The sequence below is a fragment of the Oncorhynchus masou genome, chromosome 6, assembly GCF_036934945.1.
Source record: "Oncorhynchus masou masou isolate Uvic2021 chromosome 6, UVic_Omas_1.1, whole genome shotgun sequence".
Lineage (NCBI taxonomy): Eukaryota > Metazoa > Chordata > Actinopteri > Salmoniformes > Salmonidae > Oncorhynchus > Oncorhynchus masou.
This window is the reverse complement of record NC_088217.1, coordinates 59116256-59134817: the sequence shown is the minus strand read 5'-3', so window position 1 is coordinate 59134817 and position 18562 is coordinate 59116256. Positions and strand designations below refer to the sequence as shown.

At 40.0% G+C, this 18562-nt stretch overlaps 1 long non-coding RNA gene across 1 annotated transcript in view; it reads left to right on the top strand.

Annotated features, from left to right (window-relative positions):
• The window catches only part of LOC135541169 (uncharacterized), a 50066-nt gene extending 45394 nt beyond the window's left edge, over positions 1-4672 (top strand). The window contains exon 3 of the long non-coding RNA XR_010455930.1: positions 4572-4672. This is a non-coding gene — a long non-coding RNA (uncharacterized LOC135541169). The remainder of the gene's footprint in view (positions 1-4571) is intronic.
• The last annotated feature ends 13890 nt before the right edge of the window (positions 4673-18562 follow it).

Genomic DNA, 18562 nt, shown 5'->3' with positions numbered 1-18562 from the left:
AATTTAATAACAACATATCTGTGCGAGAATTTTACAATCTATTCCTGGCTACCGGGAGGCATCTAAAAGATCTCTCTTTACCTATTGACAGAAATGATTTTGCAGAGGGTTACACAATGTATGCTTTCAATTTATCCCCTGATGATGACACCTCAGGAAATCTTTCGGTGGTGTCCCAAGGTAACCTCAGGCGGAAATGCGTTTCCGTACACCTTTAGCCTGTACCGTTAGCATGATTGTTTATGCATGCTCTGATTCAATCTTGGAGGTGAATAGCCAAAGACAGGTTTTAGTAGATTATTATTAAGGATTGTTGAGCAAAGACATGAATACCCAAGAGTTGGAAGGGCTCATGAGCCGACTGATTGGAAAACAATTTTGTGGAGTGTTGGCTTGTGATGAATTACCTATGGAGAAATGGATGGGGCGGCCGGCCATGTTTATTGTCAATACCCATCCTAAACACATGCCGGGTGAACATTGGCTAGCTGTGACATTAGAAGAGGAAGGAGGAAGAAAAATCTCAACTTTTTTTGATTCCTATGGCTTTCCCCCCGGTTTTTCACATTTCCCCAAATCTATTAAAGAATTTCTGACCAAAAACTGCTCAAAGATATACTACAACATCAAACAAGTGCAAGTTAACCTTTCCACTACATGCGGTCAACACTGTGTATTCTACCTAAGCCAAAGAGCCCGGGGAGTTTCTTTTGAAGATGTTATGTCTCTTTATAAGGATGATTTAAGAAGTAATGATAACGTTGTAGCTTGTTTTGTTAGAAAATATCAAATGTGTTCAAATGTGTATCCTTTAAGAACGTGTAATCAAGGCGTATGCTCACGCCAAATGTTTCAAGAATGCCACAAATGTTAAATTGCTTTTTTTTCAAATAAAATGTTTTGAATTTAATCATAGTCATTCAAAAGTTTAACCACCCAGAGATCGGGATTAGGGAAAGGTCCGGAGGCGTTCAGGGGTGTAAATGGGTTATCGTCATTCATTTCATAAGGATGCGGAGGTTTTGGGGCATCTTTAGGGGTGCTGTATCTCGTTGAAGGTTTGTGTTTTAAAGAGTGAATCTGTTGACGAAGCTTATAGTTGGGTACACCCGAGAGGGGAATGTTGAGGATGGCCAGGGCCTTAAGAAACTTCTGTCATCAGCAACCTTGTGGGTAGATGTGGTACTTTTAAGCAAGTCAAGCATATGTGAACCCTTGACAACAGAGCCCTGAAGGATAAACTCTCCTTTGTCGTTCCAAGTAGCTGCCCCATTTGAGTCTTTTATCTTGTTCATAATGTAGTTAACAGTTTTCCTGTTACGTGCCGGAACATGGCTTTTATGGCTTCTGGTCCTGTACAGGGATCAAATCAGCGGAAATTCCAGAGCGCCAACTAATAGTACTCGATACAACTCAAACTTTCATTAAAACACACATGCAAGGTACTCAATTCAAGCTACACTCGTTGTGAATCTAGCCAACATGCCAGATTTGTAAAATGCTTTTCGGCGAAAGCATGAGAAGCTATTATCTGATAGCATGCAGCACCCAGAAACACACGAAGGGGACGTAAACAAAGAAATTAGCATAGCCGGCGCTACACAAAACGCAGAAATAAAATATAAAACATTCATTACCTTTGACGAGCTTCTTTGTTGGCACTCCTATATGCCCCATAAACATCACAATTGGGTCTTTTTTTTCTCTATTAAATCGGTCCATATATACCCAAAATGTCCATTTATGAACACCATGAAATCCAGGAAAAAACTCAGTTTCCAAACGCAACGTCATTTTTTAAAATTAAAAAAGTTGCCTATAAACTTTGACAAAACACTTCAAACTACTTTTGTAATCCAACTTTAGGTATTAGTAAACGTTAATAAACGATCAAATTGATCACGGAGAGATCTGTATTCAAAAGCTGCAAGTTTGGAAATCGTGTCCCAGTTTGCCCCTTTCATCACTTCCTCTGGGAGACTTCATGACAGGATGTGCCTATTACTCATTTGACCAAGGATTTACCTGCATAGAATTCACAACACTGGCGACATCGTGTGGAAGCTGTAGGAACTGTAAGCCGGTCGCTATCTATTATACCTTGCAATAGACAATACAGAGACTGGCGGATTGATTTTTTATTCGTCGATTTTGTGATCATGTTTCCTTGGGATTTTGACCACGAAACACGTTCTGTTATAGTCACAGACATCATTTAACCAGTTTTAGAAACTTCAGTGTTTTCTATCCACACATACTAATCATATGCATATACTATATTCCTGGCTTGACCAGCAGGACGTTGAAATGTTGCGCGATTTTTAACAAAATGCTGCGAAAATTCGCGGTCCTTTGTCTCTTTAATTTTTTCAATTGTGTCAGGGTGAGTGGAATGCGTCCTTTGAGAAGATTCAAAGCAATCTCACATAGGGATAATATGAGATCTGAAGAACAGTGACCCAAGATGGCCTTCCGTTCATTAGATGTAGCCCCAACTAGGCTTCTCAAGAGGGGCATGTTTCTTTTTAAACGCAGAGACATAGCGGTTACTTTTTAGGAATGTACGCAGCCGGCCACTCCCACGGGAACAGACCTGTTCGTAGCCTCAGGTGTTCTGGAGTATTTGCTTTTAAATCCACGATTAAATAAGAAAATGGCGCTTCGGTAGCGTCCTCGTAGCTTTCCATAAAGTAGGATTTCCTTCCCGGGTACATCTGCTGAGCTAAAGTGTTAATTTGTAGTTTGTCTCTAGGATTTTTGAACAAAACCATGTAATTGGCGTTCAAACTGATGGTGCAACTATTTTTACCTTGGTGAAACACATTCTGCACCAAGTAAAGCACGGAGAGGTTTCTATGATGAGTATATTGGGTAAACGCTCGGGCAATTTCGGGATGTTCGCTACCTGCAAATAGCATATCGTCCAAAACCAGCAGATTGTTTTTATGAGGAGGTAAAAGTTCATCATCAGACAGGGAATCAGATATTCCTTCAACAAACTTGATTTTTATTGTCTTCAACAATTCATCATACAGAGGTTGATAACAAGAATAACACCACACAACATTATCAGGCTTTTGAGAGAGCACATGTTCAGAATTCTCTAAAATACTTTTTACAAAACAAGTTTAACCACTATTCGAAGGCCCTGCGATTAAGGCCGAAAATGGTAGTTGCAACCGGGGGTCAAAACCTTCTACAGCAGTCATTATATCTTAAGCTTTAAGACACCCTGTAGCTTGTAGCATAAGTCAGTAGCCAAAGGGACAATGTGTTCCAGTCAGGCAAAAGCAGTCTCTTGTCATAGACAACCCAGAATCTTTTAGTAAGTGGGGCCTTCCTCAGATGGAAGCCCTTTTTATCCCTAACAATCTTTTTGTAGGAGCTCAAAATCTCCAAGTCACTATTCATGTCATTTAGAAACCCCTCGACCAAGCGTGTAATTAATTCCAAGTTTTACACGCAGGGCATTTTCATAGTTTTGAGTCACGACTGACACACTGAGGCATGTAGCATAAGTCAGTAGCCATAGGGCAATGTGGTCCCGTCAGGCAGAAGCAGTCTCTTGTCATAGACAACCCTGAATCTTTTAGTGAGTGGGGCATTCCTCAGATGGAAGCCCTTTTTATCCCTAACAATCTGTTTGTAGGAACTCAAAATCTCCAAGTCACTATTCCTGTCATTTAGGAACCCCTCGACCAAGCGTGTGATTGATTCCAAGTTTACACGCTGGGCATTTTCGTAGTTTTGAGTCACGCCTTTGGCTTTCAACACCACGTGATTCTTTTTAGTCCTAAATGCATAGCTTTTGGGACCACAGGAGGACCATTCTGTGATATGGTCACCCTCTGCGAGTTCACTCGTTAAGCCACCCAGATAGTTGCTGAGTGGGGGGCTCCAATCCCCCGGTTTGCTTACATAGACCACAGAGTCTGTGTCGTGGTAAAGAACCCGCCTCTGAAGCTGCTCCATGAGCTTGTACAGTTCAAGTCGGCCTTAGGTCGTGGTAAATGCTGCAAGAAACACATTTACATTACCCGGGGGTAGAACCCACTTCTTGTTATGTCGCCATTGCACCAAGGCAATGTCTTGACTCAAGAATGAAAAATGTGAAATTTCGTATTGGTCCGAAAAAAACAAATTCCAAAAATTCTTTGGGGTCTTTAATAATCGACGTTGTTAGCATATTACATCTCTGCGATAATTTGCCCCAAAGCGAATTTAAGTACAATTTAGACACATTTCGTTTGGTTTTGTTGACCTCTATTCTGTCAGGGTCAAGAAGTATGCCTTCTCTGTCGTGATAGTCTTGAATGTACCTGTCTTTGCTCTCTTGATCTTCGACCGATGCAGGATAGCCTGAAGCCATTTGCTTGCATCTCAAGAAGGTCTTGATGTACTCTTTAAAAAGAGTGTCTGATTTCTTGGAAAAGTTCCACACTTCAAAGATTTTGACCACACGATACCCCATCTCTAAAGCCTTAGAGAATTCAACTGTGACCCACACCCCTGTCAGGGCCCTTTCTTCATCTGAGTGATCACATGGGGTTTGTTGTTTGTTTTCACTGCAGGTGCGACAAAGGGGAAAGAAAAGATTTCCTTGAGGGCCCCTGTAAGGCAACAAACAAACCCCGAGGAGGGTAGACTGTTGCTTTGATCAGACCAAAATAGTTTTGAGGTAAGTCAAAATCACGATGAATAATTTCCGGACGCCCCATAGGATAGCATGAGGAACTCATTACATAAACGGATGTAAAATCTACATATCCTATTGTCTCATCGGGTTGTGCTACATACCGCAATGTCAAAGCATTGGTACGGCCGCCATACAAGGCCTGTCAGGGTTCCAGGGGTTCTGGGGTGTCATAGCTGGAAAGTAAGGGAGTACGCCCCTGAAATGGACAAAAATGAATGGGAAAACATTGGCATAGGACAAACCATATACACGGTGTCCAATACCACCCAATTCGGCGTTGATTCATGCAAAATGTATTGCAAATGCCATATGGCAAATGCCAGTTGTAACACTTTAAAAATCCAACAGGTGGCGTGTGCGCTCCACCTTGGTTTTTCATATTGGAAATGTACCCCAAGTCAACATCCAAAAGCAAAATTTTGAAAAAATGATTTTTTTTGTCAAAAACTTATCACCCCTTATCACCCCGTGCTTTCTGGACCGTTTTTCGAAATTCTTTCGCTTTTTTTTGTCAATTACACATGTGTAAGAACTGTATGAATATACTTTTGTCCAATTTTATTATCATAATTTTTTTTTAAATTACTTGCGCATAAGGCATATGTTTTGTCCATTTGCAATATGATTTCATAGGAAGTCAAAAGTCAAAAGTCAAAAATTGCTAAATTTAATAAAAAACTTCACACACACCTAAAAAAGTGCTTTCTGGACCGTTTTTCAAAATCTTTCGATTTTTGTGTGAATTACACATGTATAAGTACTGTATCAACATACTTTAGTCATATTTTATTATCATAATTAAAAAAATTTTTTTTTTACTTGTGCATAAAAAACTTCACACACCCTTAAAAAGTGCTTTCTGGACCGTTTTTCGAAATTCTTTCGAATTTTGTGTCAATTACACACATATAAGAACTGTATCAACATACTTTAGTCATATTTTATTATCATTATTTTTTTGATTTTTTTACTTGTGCATAAGGAATATGTTGTGGGGGCCAAATGTCATAAGAAATTTGACATGTTCAAATATCCTGCAGAAATGCAAAATTGACTGGCCTGATGAACTCGGGATGGCCGGGCAGTGATTGTTGTTCCTTTCCATCATTCGTTGTGTTGATTTCATCATGTCCATTTGGTGATGTTTTTTTCACTATAGAATCATATTGCAAATGCACGTGCATTTGCAGTATGTTTCAATTGGCATTTACCATCACGAATTTGTCATGCTCAATAATCCTGCAGAAATGCTAAATTGACTGGCCTGATGAACACAGGATGGCCGGGCAGAGATAGTTGTTCCTTTCCATCACTCGTGGTGTTGATTTCATCACGTCCATTTGGTGATGTTTTATCACTATAGAATCATATTGCAAATGCACGTGCATTGTTGTGCAACTGGTGATTGAAAATAGGCATCTGGTAACCCAAAAATAAAAATATGGTTGTAAATGCATTTAACGGGACTCCTATTGTCCATGTCTGCTATGGGAGTACCCTACTACGACCCTCTATCTATGGGGGCCATCCTGAGTGCTTTGTGGACTGTTTAAAATATTCTGATGGATACGCATTGTTGTGCAACTGGTGATTGAAAATAGTCACCTGGTAACCCAAAATTAAAATATGGTTGTCAATGCATTTACCAGTCATTCTGATATTAATGCCCAGTATGGGAACACAGATTGGCCTGGCAGTGATAGTTGTTCCTTTCCATCACTCATTGTGTTGATTTCATCATGTCCATTTGGTGATGTTTTTTTCACTATTGAATCATATTGCAAATGCACGTGCATTTGCAATATGTTTCAATGGGCATTTACCATCACGAATTTGTCATGCTCAAAAATCATGCAGAAATGCAAAATTGACTGGCCTGATGAACACAGGAGGGTCTGGCAGTGATAGTTGTGTTGATTTCATTATGTCCATTTGTTTATGTTTTCTCACTTTTGCAAAGTCACTGTGCATTTGCAATATGGTTCAATGGGCATTTACCATCACGAATTTGTCATGCTATAAAAATCGTGCAGGAATGCGAAATTGACTGGCCCGATGAACTCGGGATGGCTGGGCAGTGATTCTGGTACCTCTCCATCGCTTGTTAGGGTTGATTTCAGAATGTCACTTTTGGTGATGGTACCTCACTGTTTAAACATATTGCAAATGGACAAGAGTCACTATCAAGACACCGTCCATCAGTCAATTAGATATCATTCTGACACCAAACTGATACAAACTGACACCAAACCCACTTTTTCCAACTCGTTTAGTAGCCAACTATCACATACTTCAGAGCTGGCCCAAAATTCACAACGCCTTCAGTTCAAACCATAAAAAAACATAAAACACGTAGTTACGTTCTAGCTGCGGGTCCATTTCTTATGATATGTGTAGGCCTAGCTGAGGCGACCCCGAATCCCAAGTTTCGGCTCGATAGGTAATTTGGTGTCCGAGCAAAACCCTAATTGGTGCTGAAAATCCACTTTTTTCCATGACTTGCTATGGGGTCCTTGAATGAGCTATCAGACAGAAACGTTGGGTTCTGTCTCTATGGGCCGAGACGGTCACAATGCACCTAGTCTTGTGACTCTGGGACATTTCTAAATGTCGACATTTTCGTGATGCAAAAATGAATTGAAGTCATTGTAAATGTACGAGGCTGTTTCTCGGTCCGAGAACCTTCTAGAGCGACGTAACTCACCACGCACTATCGACCTGAGGTCTAGAACAGGATTCTAAAGTTTCGGAACTCTAGGTCTGTCTGTCTCTACGCACCCCAATACGTCCCTCCTTGCAAGTTGTGTGTCTGTGTGATTTAGTTTTCCTTTGAAATTTTATGGGAAAAATGACTGATTTACAGTTCATGGGGGTTGCCTAATCACACATATGAAGTTTTGGACAGATCTGATTTTTTTAACCCTTCGAAACAGCCCCTGAGACACCAATTATGGCACTTCCGGTTGGCACAGGAAGCTATAAGTCAACACATATCCTCAATGGGGTATGCTTTTACAGAATCCTGAGTTTTAAGTCTTTACGTTAAGAATTGACTGATTTACACAGGGTTGAATGCACTATCTATCAAACTGCAGGCAGGGTACGGATATACACTTTTAGGGTGATTTTAACCACTTCCGGTTGGTCCAGGAAGCTTAGAATCGACACAGGTAGACCTCATAGTGTCCTGATGGACTGTTATCGAAGACAGGTTCATAAGGCATTCATAACCCATATAGGCCTCAGGTTGAATTTAGAGGAGCAGGCAATGTATTCCTATGGGGAGAGAAGTCAATGCAAACTGTTTGATGTAAACACCTTATTTTAACTGTGAAGGGTTAATGCCACACGGTCAAGGTTAGGCTTGCACGGATCGGGAGGACCTTAGGAACGTACCTGAGGTCAAATTGTGTTTCTCACCCTAACGGTTCTCTCACTGTCTCCCAAAAGCAAATGACGTTGTGGGGCAGGCTTCATTTTGGGCCTACTTTTCTAATGGTCGCTGTGCTTAGACCGAGCGAGCTACGGTCAAGTGGGATATCTCGTTGAACTCTGCATGGCCTAGGGATTAAGGTAATGCCATTGCTTGCTCTCTGTGTCTTTAAGCACCACACTTTGTCACTCCATCCTTGCTGTGTGTGTGTGTGAGAGAGCTTTTCTTTGACATCTGTTGGGAGAAATGACTGATTTACAGTTCAGGAGGGTTACCTAGTCACACATATGAAGTTTTGGAAAGATGTGACTTTTTTAACCCTTCACAACAGACAATGTGACCCAATTAAAGGCACTTCCCGGTTGGCACATGAAGCTATAAATAAACTCATATCCTGATAGGGGTATTCCTTTACAGAATACTGAGTTTTAAGTCTTTACGTTAAGAACTGAGTTATTTACGGAGGGTTTAGTGAGTGTGCATTATTTCAGAAAATCATAGAAAATCACAGAAATCTCACAGAGCTCCGCAGCACACTTTAAAAGATTCGTATGAACACCCTGCAACTGGATCTGTAACTGTTGAAAAAGAAACACCTATCTTTGAACATCACCAATCTGTCATTGTACAATTTCTCTTAAACGACAATAGATAAATGGCTGTTTGTTTTTTTATTGACACCAGAGGCTCCTTGACTTTGACGTGAAGTGGAAAAATAATTTCTCTATTTTCATTTTGGACCTTTAATCCCAGAGAAATGGCCATAACTCAAAAACCGTGAAGGCCTAGACGCCATCTTGTTCGGGGCCAACTGCCCATTATGCCAAACCTACGCTCACCCAGTTTCGGCTTCGAAATATTAGTTTTCGAGATAAGGCCCCGTCGTGATTCGTGATGTTTTGTCAAATTGCAATATGATTGCTTATGCCCTCTTGTGGGATTTTCCGGGATAGCGGAAAAATGACCAAAATTTGATTATTTTATAAAATGGAAACCGAATGTCCGACAAAGTTAATTTGATGACTTCCCGGTAGGTCCGGCCCTGCTGCTCGGCCCGACGCCGTCCGCAAATTTTACAAACGTTTTCGGACGTCTAGTAAGGGACCGTACATTTGCAATATGGACTTTCCCACTAACCATACAGCAAATGTCAAAATGTTCCCTTAGGGTATGGAAGGCTTGAACATGAGGATCAGACTTTTTGAGGGCGGTCCATTCGTGCTCCCACAAAACCTCCACTTTTAGGCCATAAGTAGCCTGTAAAGAATCCAATTTGTCTTGAAAATCTTGGTACATTTCCCCAAAAGTCTTTTGGGTTAGGACACACATGGTCTGGGGCACAAAGCAAGATTTGCAACCATGGAAGAAACAACCGTTGTACTCATACATGGTCTCAACCCCGTCAATCTGGGTGTAGCCATCTACATGGTAAGAGCCAAATGCCTTCTCCCCCCGATTCAAAGCATGTTGAATAAAAATGTCTTTATCCTGGGCCATATACTCCAACCATTGAATGGACCCACTAGAGTATGACTTGAATTGGCGTCGGTAGTTGTCAGGCGAGGTGATAGCTACAGAGGCTGTAGGCAGATAGTGTGTACGATAGGTTTTCATGCATGCCGATGCAATAGTTGTACAACTCCAGGGGTCAATGCCTGCATCTTTGATTACCTCTTCTCTGAATCTGAGGCATCCTTCACGAAGTATAACCCCATCATTGTCACAGTATGATTCCATCTCTTTATGGAAATCAAAGGTGCCATGTCTTACTGTCTCATACCACGTCATGAATCTCTCAAGCTCTTTGGGAGACATTTGATCACACCCGTACATTTCTGGGCTGGGATATGATCCGACATAATGTAGATTCTCCTCAGATGTGAAGAAGTGGGGGAACCAGCCTTTCACAGAGTTTTCAAAACCCAAGGCCTCTGGCATTTGAGCCAATCGCATGGGTAAAAAGCTTAAGCTGTCAATGTATCTCTGGTTGAAGACTGGGTCTACAAAACATAAGATTTTACTACCTTGAGCTATGACCCTGGGTGCCACGCCTTGCTGTATCAATGGAGTCAGAAGCAGGTAAGAATCGTAGGCTCTAGCATTGTGGGCTATAAACGTGAAGTTTCTGTACTGTGGCTTTCTAAAATGTTTTAGAAAGAGTAGTGCACAATTGGATCCTTCTGCAGACCACTTTTTCCCCTTGAATGTCATGGTAGATACAAAAATAGGCAAATGATACCCCGATTGCTGATTTGTCTCAAAATCATAGAACACATATTTCTCTGAATGTTCATCTTCAGCCAAGGGCTGAATATAACACTCGTGTGGCACTTCTTGAACCACTTCAGCGTCTCTGCTTTTCAAAGGCCCTTTACAGATTGGACAATATATGATTCCACACACATGGGGTTTAGGGCTATCTATTTTAAGGTTGTAATTGCAATGACATTTTGGGCATTTCTTGTTAATGGCACAAATGCTTACAGATTTACATGCCTTGGGGTGCCATGTTTCAATTTTGTGTTTTTCATAACAGTAGGTCGAACGACATGTGCGGTGGCAATCCTCACAGGGTGTCAAATTTAAGGGTTGCATTGGGCAATCTACATCCTGACATACTGAACAGTTATAACGGCACGAGTGCCTCCCCTTTCGGGTGTAGCCGGTATGGCAGGATGGACACACATATGGGGCGCCTATGAACGCCGTGATGTTGGTAACGGCTTAGTAATGTTCGTTTTGCACATAAAAGTACAGAATCTGAGGGTGCGGTTGGGGGGTGTTTTGGAACTTCAAGAGAGCTGCATTAGCTCTACTGTGGTACAAAACCACAATCTTGATATCCGAGACCCACCACCGTTTGGATCTCTCTAGCCTTTTGCAATGCCGTCAGATCAGTACATCCAGGGTTAAGTAAATGCGCTAGGCCTATTGGAAAACATAGCTTATTATCGGGATTGTGAACGTTTATGAGGTAGGCCCTTTTATTGCTTATGATTTCTGACTGAATTAGGCTATCAAGCTTCCTTCTCTGCCCACCACCACCCTGGGGTTGACGTATTATTTGCACTACAAGCTCGAGGGTCCGATCTGCTATGACGGCTAAATTTGACTGAATAAGGCGGTCTAGCAGCACGGTAAATTGTTCAAGATCTGCTTCGCCATTGGGTAAAATAAGAGATACTGTGTTATGCAGGCTATCTCCACAAATTTCCAACTGTAAGACATCACGTGGTTCGCCATAATCTCTTGCTGTCTCTAACAGATCGTTCAGAGTGTCCATTATCATCATGTAAAATACCGCATAGTCAAGATTCTGATTCACCCATAGGAAATTGAAAAACTGTCGAATCTCTGTATTGTTGAATTTATTCGGGTACACAACCCGGACACGTCTATCAATACCATCTCCCTCCAGATTTATTAGACAATTTTCCAATTCCCCAAAAACATCCTGTGGCGTTTCAGACTCTACGGACCTGGGCGTTACTGGTTGGTCTATCGCTGTTGGGATGGCAGGGGCCGAAAATGTCTGACTCTCGTTCAACCTATTAATTAAGGTTATGAGGGCTTCGGGAATCTGTGATAACAGGTTTTCATCGGGCGTCCCCGACTCATTCATACGATTAATCATTTCTAGGAGTTCGGCTGGAATCTGGGATAATATGCTTTCATCGGACATCCCTGACTCGTTCATACATTTAATAATTTCTAGGAGTTCTGGCGGTATCTGTGCTAAGAGGCTTTCAACTGTCTCACCTTGTTCCTGTAGTTCTGCCATTTGGATAATTAAGGATGTGCGTTTTTGGGTATTTCTGGAATGATAGGTGTTACATGTATGATTTTAGCGTCTGTATTTGCGTTTTTTAATCGGTTTGCTGTTTAACATGCGTGGAATTGTTCTATGCCAGAATAACATATTGTCTCTGTACTGTCTCTCAATTAAAACACCCAGTCGTTTGTATAGCAAAACATTCCTCGATTTCAAAGCCCTGGAAAATAATGTGAAAATCCTTTCTTGTTCTATTGCAGGTACTGATGTTGATGCCGTAGAATTGACGGGGTCGATAAGGTTGGCCGCATCACAGAATAACTGGTCGTCAACATCTGAAATGTCATTAAAAACAGGGCTATCCTCCGCTTTGGTTGTTTCATCGGGAATGTTCGGTGCGCCGGAATCCCCCAGCTCTAGATGTATGTGTCCTTCTGGGCCGTTTTTCGCCGGGGAGGAGTCTGAAAGAAAATAATACATACAAAATACGTTATTAAATATAAAAATGTTAGATACATAAAATGTCAAATACATTTCAGGTATAATACTATATATTAACAATACATCGTTAAAATACCTTGGCTTTTTTGGCGCTGGCTGTTCTGATGAATCGCCAAAACCGGGGGTGTGTGACTTTTTTCATCTAGCGTTCCCGATTCTGCAGGGCCTGTCTCCTGGCAGTCTGAAAAAAACATTATTTGTCCTTGTTTTAACATATTCTATCAAAAGAGGTATAACTAATAAAAAGACATATAACTAATAACAAAATGTATAATGGTCTCATACCATGTCCCTGGAGCGCCTGCTCGTGAACAGTTGTTGCCTGTTGGGGTCTGGAATATGTCGTGAGGGGGTGGAAGTTCCCGGGATTCGCGGGGCGTTTGAAAAAACGTTCGTACAGAACGGGAGAATTGCATCCAAGTCACCCGATGTGTCCGATGTCCATAACGAATCCTTTATCACTCTTGGCTGTATGTCGGCTGTAAATACATAAAATAGCTTTTAAAAAGGTACACACTATTTCTTTTTTTATATTTAAATATTGTTGTGTATGTGTTTAATTATAAGGACTTACAGTGAAAACATTATGATGGTAATTGACTGCCGGGTTTTTGAGACTGAGAATCCCCCTCATATTGTTCCAGATCCGTTAAACCTCGTAAAAGCTGCGTAAATGTTTGGGATCCTAACAAACGTTAGACAATATTAACCGTTATACGCTATATATACACTTTTTTTAACATATATTGGCATTTGGCCTGAAATACACAAATAACTCGGGTTTAATATTACAATAATATCCCGATAATATTCAAACAAATCTCAAAATATATTTTTCACTTACTCACCTCCAGAAATATCCATTAGGAGAGATTCACTTATTCAGAATATTTTTTTAATCTGTCCGGGCAGCTAAATATTCGGGCCTGTGGGTTTGCGCTAAAGATGTGCTAACAGTGTTAAAAATAGATGCTCCACGTTCTGTACCTAACTTGTGAAAGTACTGAAAGAGTTTGCAGGGAGATATCCTGTATGCAACCCCCCTGTATGTTTGGTTTAGAGAACAAAAGCGTTGAATTCAAAGAGACATTCTGTCTACAACCGGGTTGGTGGGGTACCGGGCGCTGATTAGATATCAGTGTTTAACCCCGGGCGGTCGGTAGATATCTGGACATGCCATATGCCTGATAGTGCAAACCTTGGTTTCAAATGATTCTCTACAGATAGAATGGGGCTCCATGCTTGGGCCCCCTGTTGAACACACACACTTTTGTTTCTGTAACGCACACACACACAAACTCCTGCTGCTCCGTCACACGCACACTCACGCACGCCCCCTGATTTTCCATGTCTTTTTCCTTAGCGACAGAGCTGGGTGATGATGTGAAATACATTTTCCCATTGTTAAGGAGTGAGATAGTTTTTAAATTCCTTTCATTGAATTCCAAAATATTTCATACAACCTTTAAGACACGTTTGAATTAATTAACATATTTGAATAATATTTAAACATGCATCACGAGTGTTTTATGTAAAAAACCTTGGAGGCCTGCAGTTGTACATTATTACAAACTTTAATAACCCGTAATGTTCATAACATACCATTGTAGGAAAAGACTATAAAATAATTCATGTTTTTTCAGATATTACAGTTGTCTGTGACAGACCCTAGCGTGAGAGAAAACGTCGCTTCCCCTTTCGTTAAATGGTGAGATACCTTTTCAAAAACAATGATTTAATTCTGAATATTTAGTACATACATTTTAACACACGTTATAATTCAGCATTTTTTTTACTATTTCTTACAGATAAAGGGTCCGGTTAGCCCTGACCATTATCTGTTTCCAATTCACCATCGCAAAGTCTTTTGCCTGCTCCATCGATGCTGCGGACGTTTTCACTCCAGGGAAAGATCCGCCTTCGGCCTTGTGGGTCCTGGGTATGTCTCAACGATAACCTCGGCCATCGCCGTAATTGTTCACGATTTTCAAAAAGACTGTCCAGCTTATTCATCAGTGTTCGGAAAATATGGTAATCGCGCCATTTAAAACTAAACATTGGTATAAAGAAGTTTACATCCTTGCATGCTTTGGAAGATACATATGAACTGACATCAAATTGTTCACATGCTAAAATTGTCACTCGGGAGTCCGGGGTATACGCCATTGAAAGCGACTCTTAGGGCCATCAGATCATTTCGTCCGCAGGCCTGTTCTTCCAACGCATATCCGGGTAGACTTGAAGCACTCAGGGCCTGTTCAATTTGACACAGCGCGAGTCTTATTTTAAGCCATTCTCTCATCCTTAGCGCTGGAGAAAAACTCTCGGGTTCTGCCCTATAAAAGGGTTTGGACAAGCTGTCTGTGAATATCTTAACCGTAGATTCCTCAGGTCGGAATATGTAAGAAATATGCCCCTCACTAGTTCACAAAAATCCTTTAAAATATTTTGGAGCCTCACGCAAAACATCCTCCAGGCTTTTGTCATTGGATTCATGACATGAGCTGCAGAGCACCCCGAGAATTGGCCTAGGAGACATATTTTCTATGTTTAATATTCTGGCCTTTATTTTAAAAAATCGCAGGCCTTGTTCTGGATATTTATAAAGCATATGCCACAGCCAATCCCCGAGGACATTCCTGCTTCATCAGATAACAACCATAAGGGCAATAAAACTGGGGTGGGGGACATACACGTTCCAAAAGTTCAAACACTCAACCCCCCCAGTTCAACCAGGCCCCTAGACATCAATCACCATGACTACTTCAAAGGATGCCATATAGACATAAAATAACACACACCCTCTAACACGTGACCACAGGAACAGGATGGACGGGGCCGGAGGCCCATATTTGGACATGCACACGTCATCATGACGCAGGGTCATAAATCAATTACTTTGAAGCGTGCCGTCTACTTTATTCTCTCTGTTGGGAGTTACTAGAAGACCCTATTTTTAATATGTTTCAAGATTGCATTGAAAATTGATTGCTCTGGGTTATGCCAAAAGATTAAAGAAAGGAATAGATACCATTAAAAATGAGACTCAAACGGAATTTATGAAGGTCCGTCACATAAGCTCTAACATTTGTTTAGTCTTGGACCTTCTAGATTATTCAGATGCAATTGACTCAGATGCGGTTGTCTTATTTTTGGACTTCTGTAAGACCATTTTTAACAAACAAATCAGAATTTCCCAACTGGCTGATGAAGACCAGGTCGCCCATGCCCTTAATGCTATCACTGCATTCTCTATTGCATCAGGATTAAAAAGGAATGTTTCTAAATGTGAAATCTTATGTTTATTTGACTGTGATGATAAAGAAACAGAAAATATTCCTGTAAAGGACTTTGTTCAATATTTAGGAATAGATCTGTCAAAAAAAAACACTTAGTCAGACAACATATGAATTTCTCTCCTAAAATTAAGAAAACAAAAAATATGTTTAATAATTGGCTACAAAGATATTTTTATACTTGGGAGAATACTTCTGTCTCACTTTGTGTACATCTCATTATCTTTATTTGTTAATCTCGCTACTTGTAAAGAGATCAACAAGACTTCATCTGGAAAAATAAGTCTCACAAACTAAAAAAGTCAGTCCTCTTTAATGAAGGAGCTTAAGGCGGTCTGGAAGTGTTGGATTTTGTTGACATAAATAACACTTTCAAGATCAACTGGTTGAAAAGATGTTTGATTAATACTGATTCAATATGGTATTTCATTCCAAATAATGTTTAATAAGTTGGGAGCTCTTTATTTTTTTCTGAAATGTAATTATATTCCTGAAAGATAACCCGCTAAATTGGTTAGGTTTTAACAACAAGTTTTAATGGCCTGGAAAATATTTTCTGCACAATTTTTCCCCACAAAAAGCTCTTTTGTGGAATAATTCAGACATAACTGTAAGGAATAAGTCATTGTTCTACCCCAGCTGGCATGAGAGGAATATTGACTTTGTTCTTGACATTTTTGACAACAGGGGTAATATTATTACATATGAACAATTTATAACATTGAATGAGTTTCCAATTCCTCAGAGAGTTTATTTCTGTGATCAAAGCCATTCCCACTGGTCTAACTACACTAATGAAAACTCATCTTAGCTTTTGTAATGATCACAGAGCTTATCCAAAACTCAATTTCGAAGGTGAGGGCTTACTTGAGAGGTCTTGTTGTAATAAATATATAAGACAAATTCTCCATTCACAGAAACAACTTACGCCTAGAGGAACATTTTTTTGGAACATGCTTATTCCTGACATTGTTTGGAGAAAAGCTTGGTTAAGGCCTTACAAATATTGTAGACCAAACAAATTTAAGGAAGTGCACTTTAAAATTCTACGTGAGAAATATCCATGTAATTCTATGTTGTCCAAATTTGTGGCTATTGATGATGTCTGCGTTTTCTGTGAAAAAGGTGAGAATCTGACTCACTTGTTCTTTGAATGTTTATTTGTGTCAGAATCTTGGGAAAACCTTGCAGAATACTTATGTACCATTATGAACACTACCCATGTTTTTGGCATGCAGGATATAATATGTTACTACTGCAATGACAACAAGACCTTTGAAATTATTGGGGCTGCAGGTAGCCTAGTGGTTAGAGCATTGGACTAGTAACAGAAAGGTTGCAAGATTGAATCCACGAGCTGACAAGGTAAAAGAAATTTGTCTTTCTGCCCCTGAACAAGGCAGTTAACCCACTGTTCCTAGGCTGTCATTGAAAATAAGAATTTGTTCTTAACTGACTTGCCTAGTTAAATAAAGGTCAAATTAAATTGTGATTTTTTTTTACTCTTGTTGCCAAATACTTTATACACAAATATTCCACAATTCTATACCAAAATTACAAATTTTTGATTGAATTTAATTATCTTAAGACATTATCCCAAGTGAATAACAACAAGAAAAACATAATGAGATTTTTTAGAGTGAATACAATTGCACTAGAAATGTTAATTTAAAAAACAAACATATTTTGTATATTTTAGTATTTTGTTGTTAATGCCTGTTTTGTTAGACATGTTTGATGTAGCAATGTAAATATGTAGTAAATGTAAATATGAGTAAAAATGTATTTAATAATAAAAAATATAAAAAAGGTATGGAACGCCATTTGGGTCTTTGCGTGTAAAAGAAACACCATTTGACCCGTTAAATAAGCTTTTCATTTGACAAGTCAAATAACACAATTCTATTATAGAATGTCGTGGGTGCTGAATTTGCACGTGCAAGCCAAGCGCCACCACTATCAGTAGCACTGTCAAAGATGTAGAAAGAAAAGTGCATACACACGCAGATTTACAATATCGTGTTGCTAATAAGGCATTATTTGTTCGATCGAATGGGAAAACGTCTGTGTGCGCATTTGAAATAAGAGCAGGTTCAAAAATGTTTGCAAATATAGTTTATACAGATATTATTAGAAACTTCTGGGGTAGCTAGCTTATGCGTGGTACCATCCTTGCTAGCACCAATGCAAGCAGCCTGAAAACAATGACAAGAAACTGAAGTAATTTTCAATGTTCATAGCAATGATTTAGGAATCCACGTAAGTATTAGCTAGGTAGCCACTTCCATCTCCTATTGAAATTGAACTTCAGTTTATGAAAATAACTACCTAGCCAGCTACTAAACCCTTTTACCCAAGCTAACGTTATAAGCAGCCAACTTCAGTGGGGCTTGACCCTACCGGGTTATGTGTTATTCAGGTAGCAACAATAAGGATTAACCACAATAGTGGAATTGGCGGCTTGCCTTCAAAGTAAAAGTACCCCTTTGAATGTGACGCAAATGTTTCCCATTTATGGAATCAAATCAAATGTTACGGGTGCAAACCTTACCGTGATATGCTTACTGCAAGCCCAATACAGTTCAAGAATCAGAGTTAAGAAAATATTGACTAAATAAACTAAAGTAAATACATAAAAAAAGACAATAAAATAACAATAACAAGGCTATATACAGGGGTACCAGTACCGAGTCAATATGCGGGGGTACAGGTTAGTCGATGTAATTTATACATCTAGGTAGGGGTAAAGTGAATATGCATAGATAATAAACAGCGAGTAGCAGCAGTGTAAAAAAAAGGGGGGTGGGGGTCTTTAACAATTTTTAGGGCCTTCCTCTGACACCACCTGGCATAGAGGTCCTGGA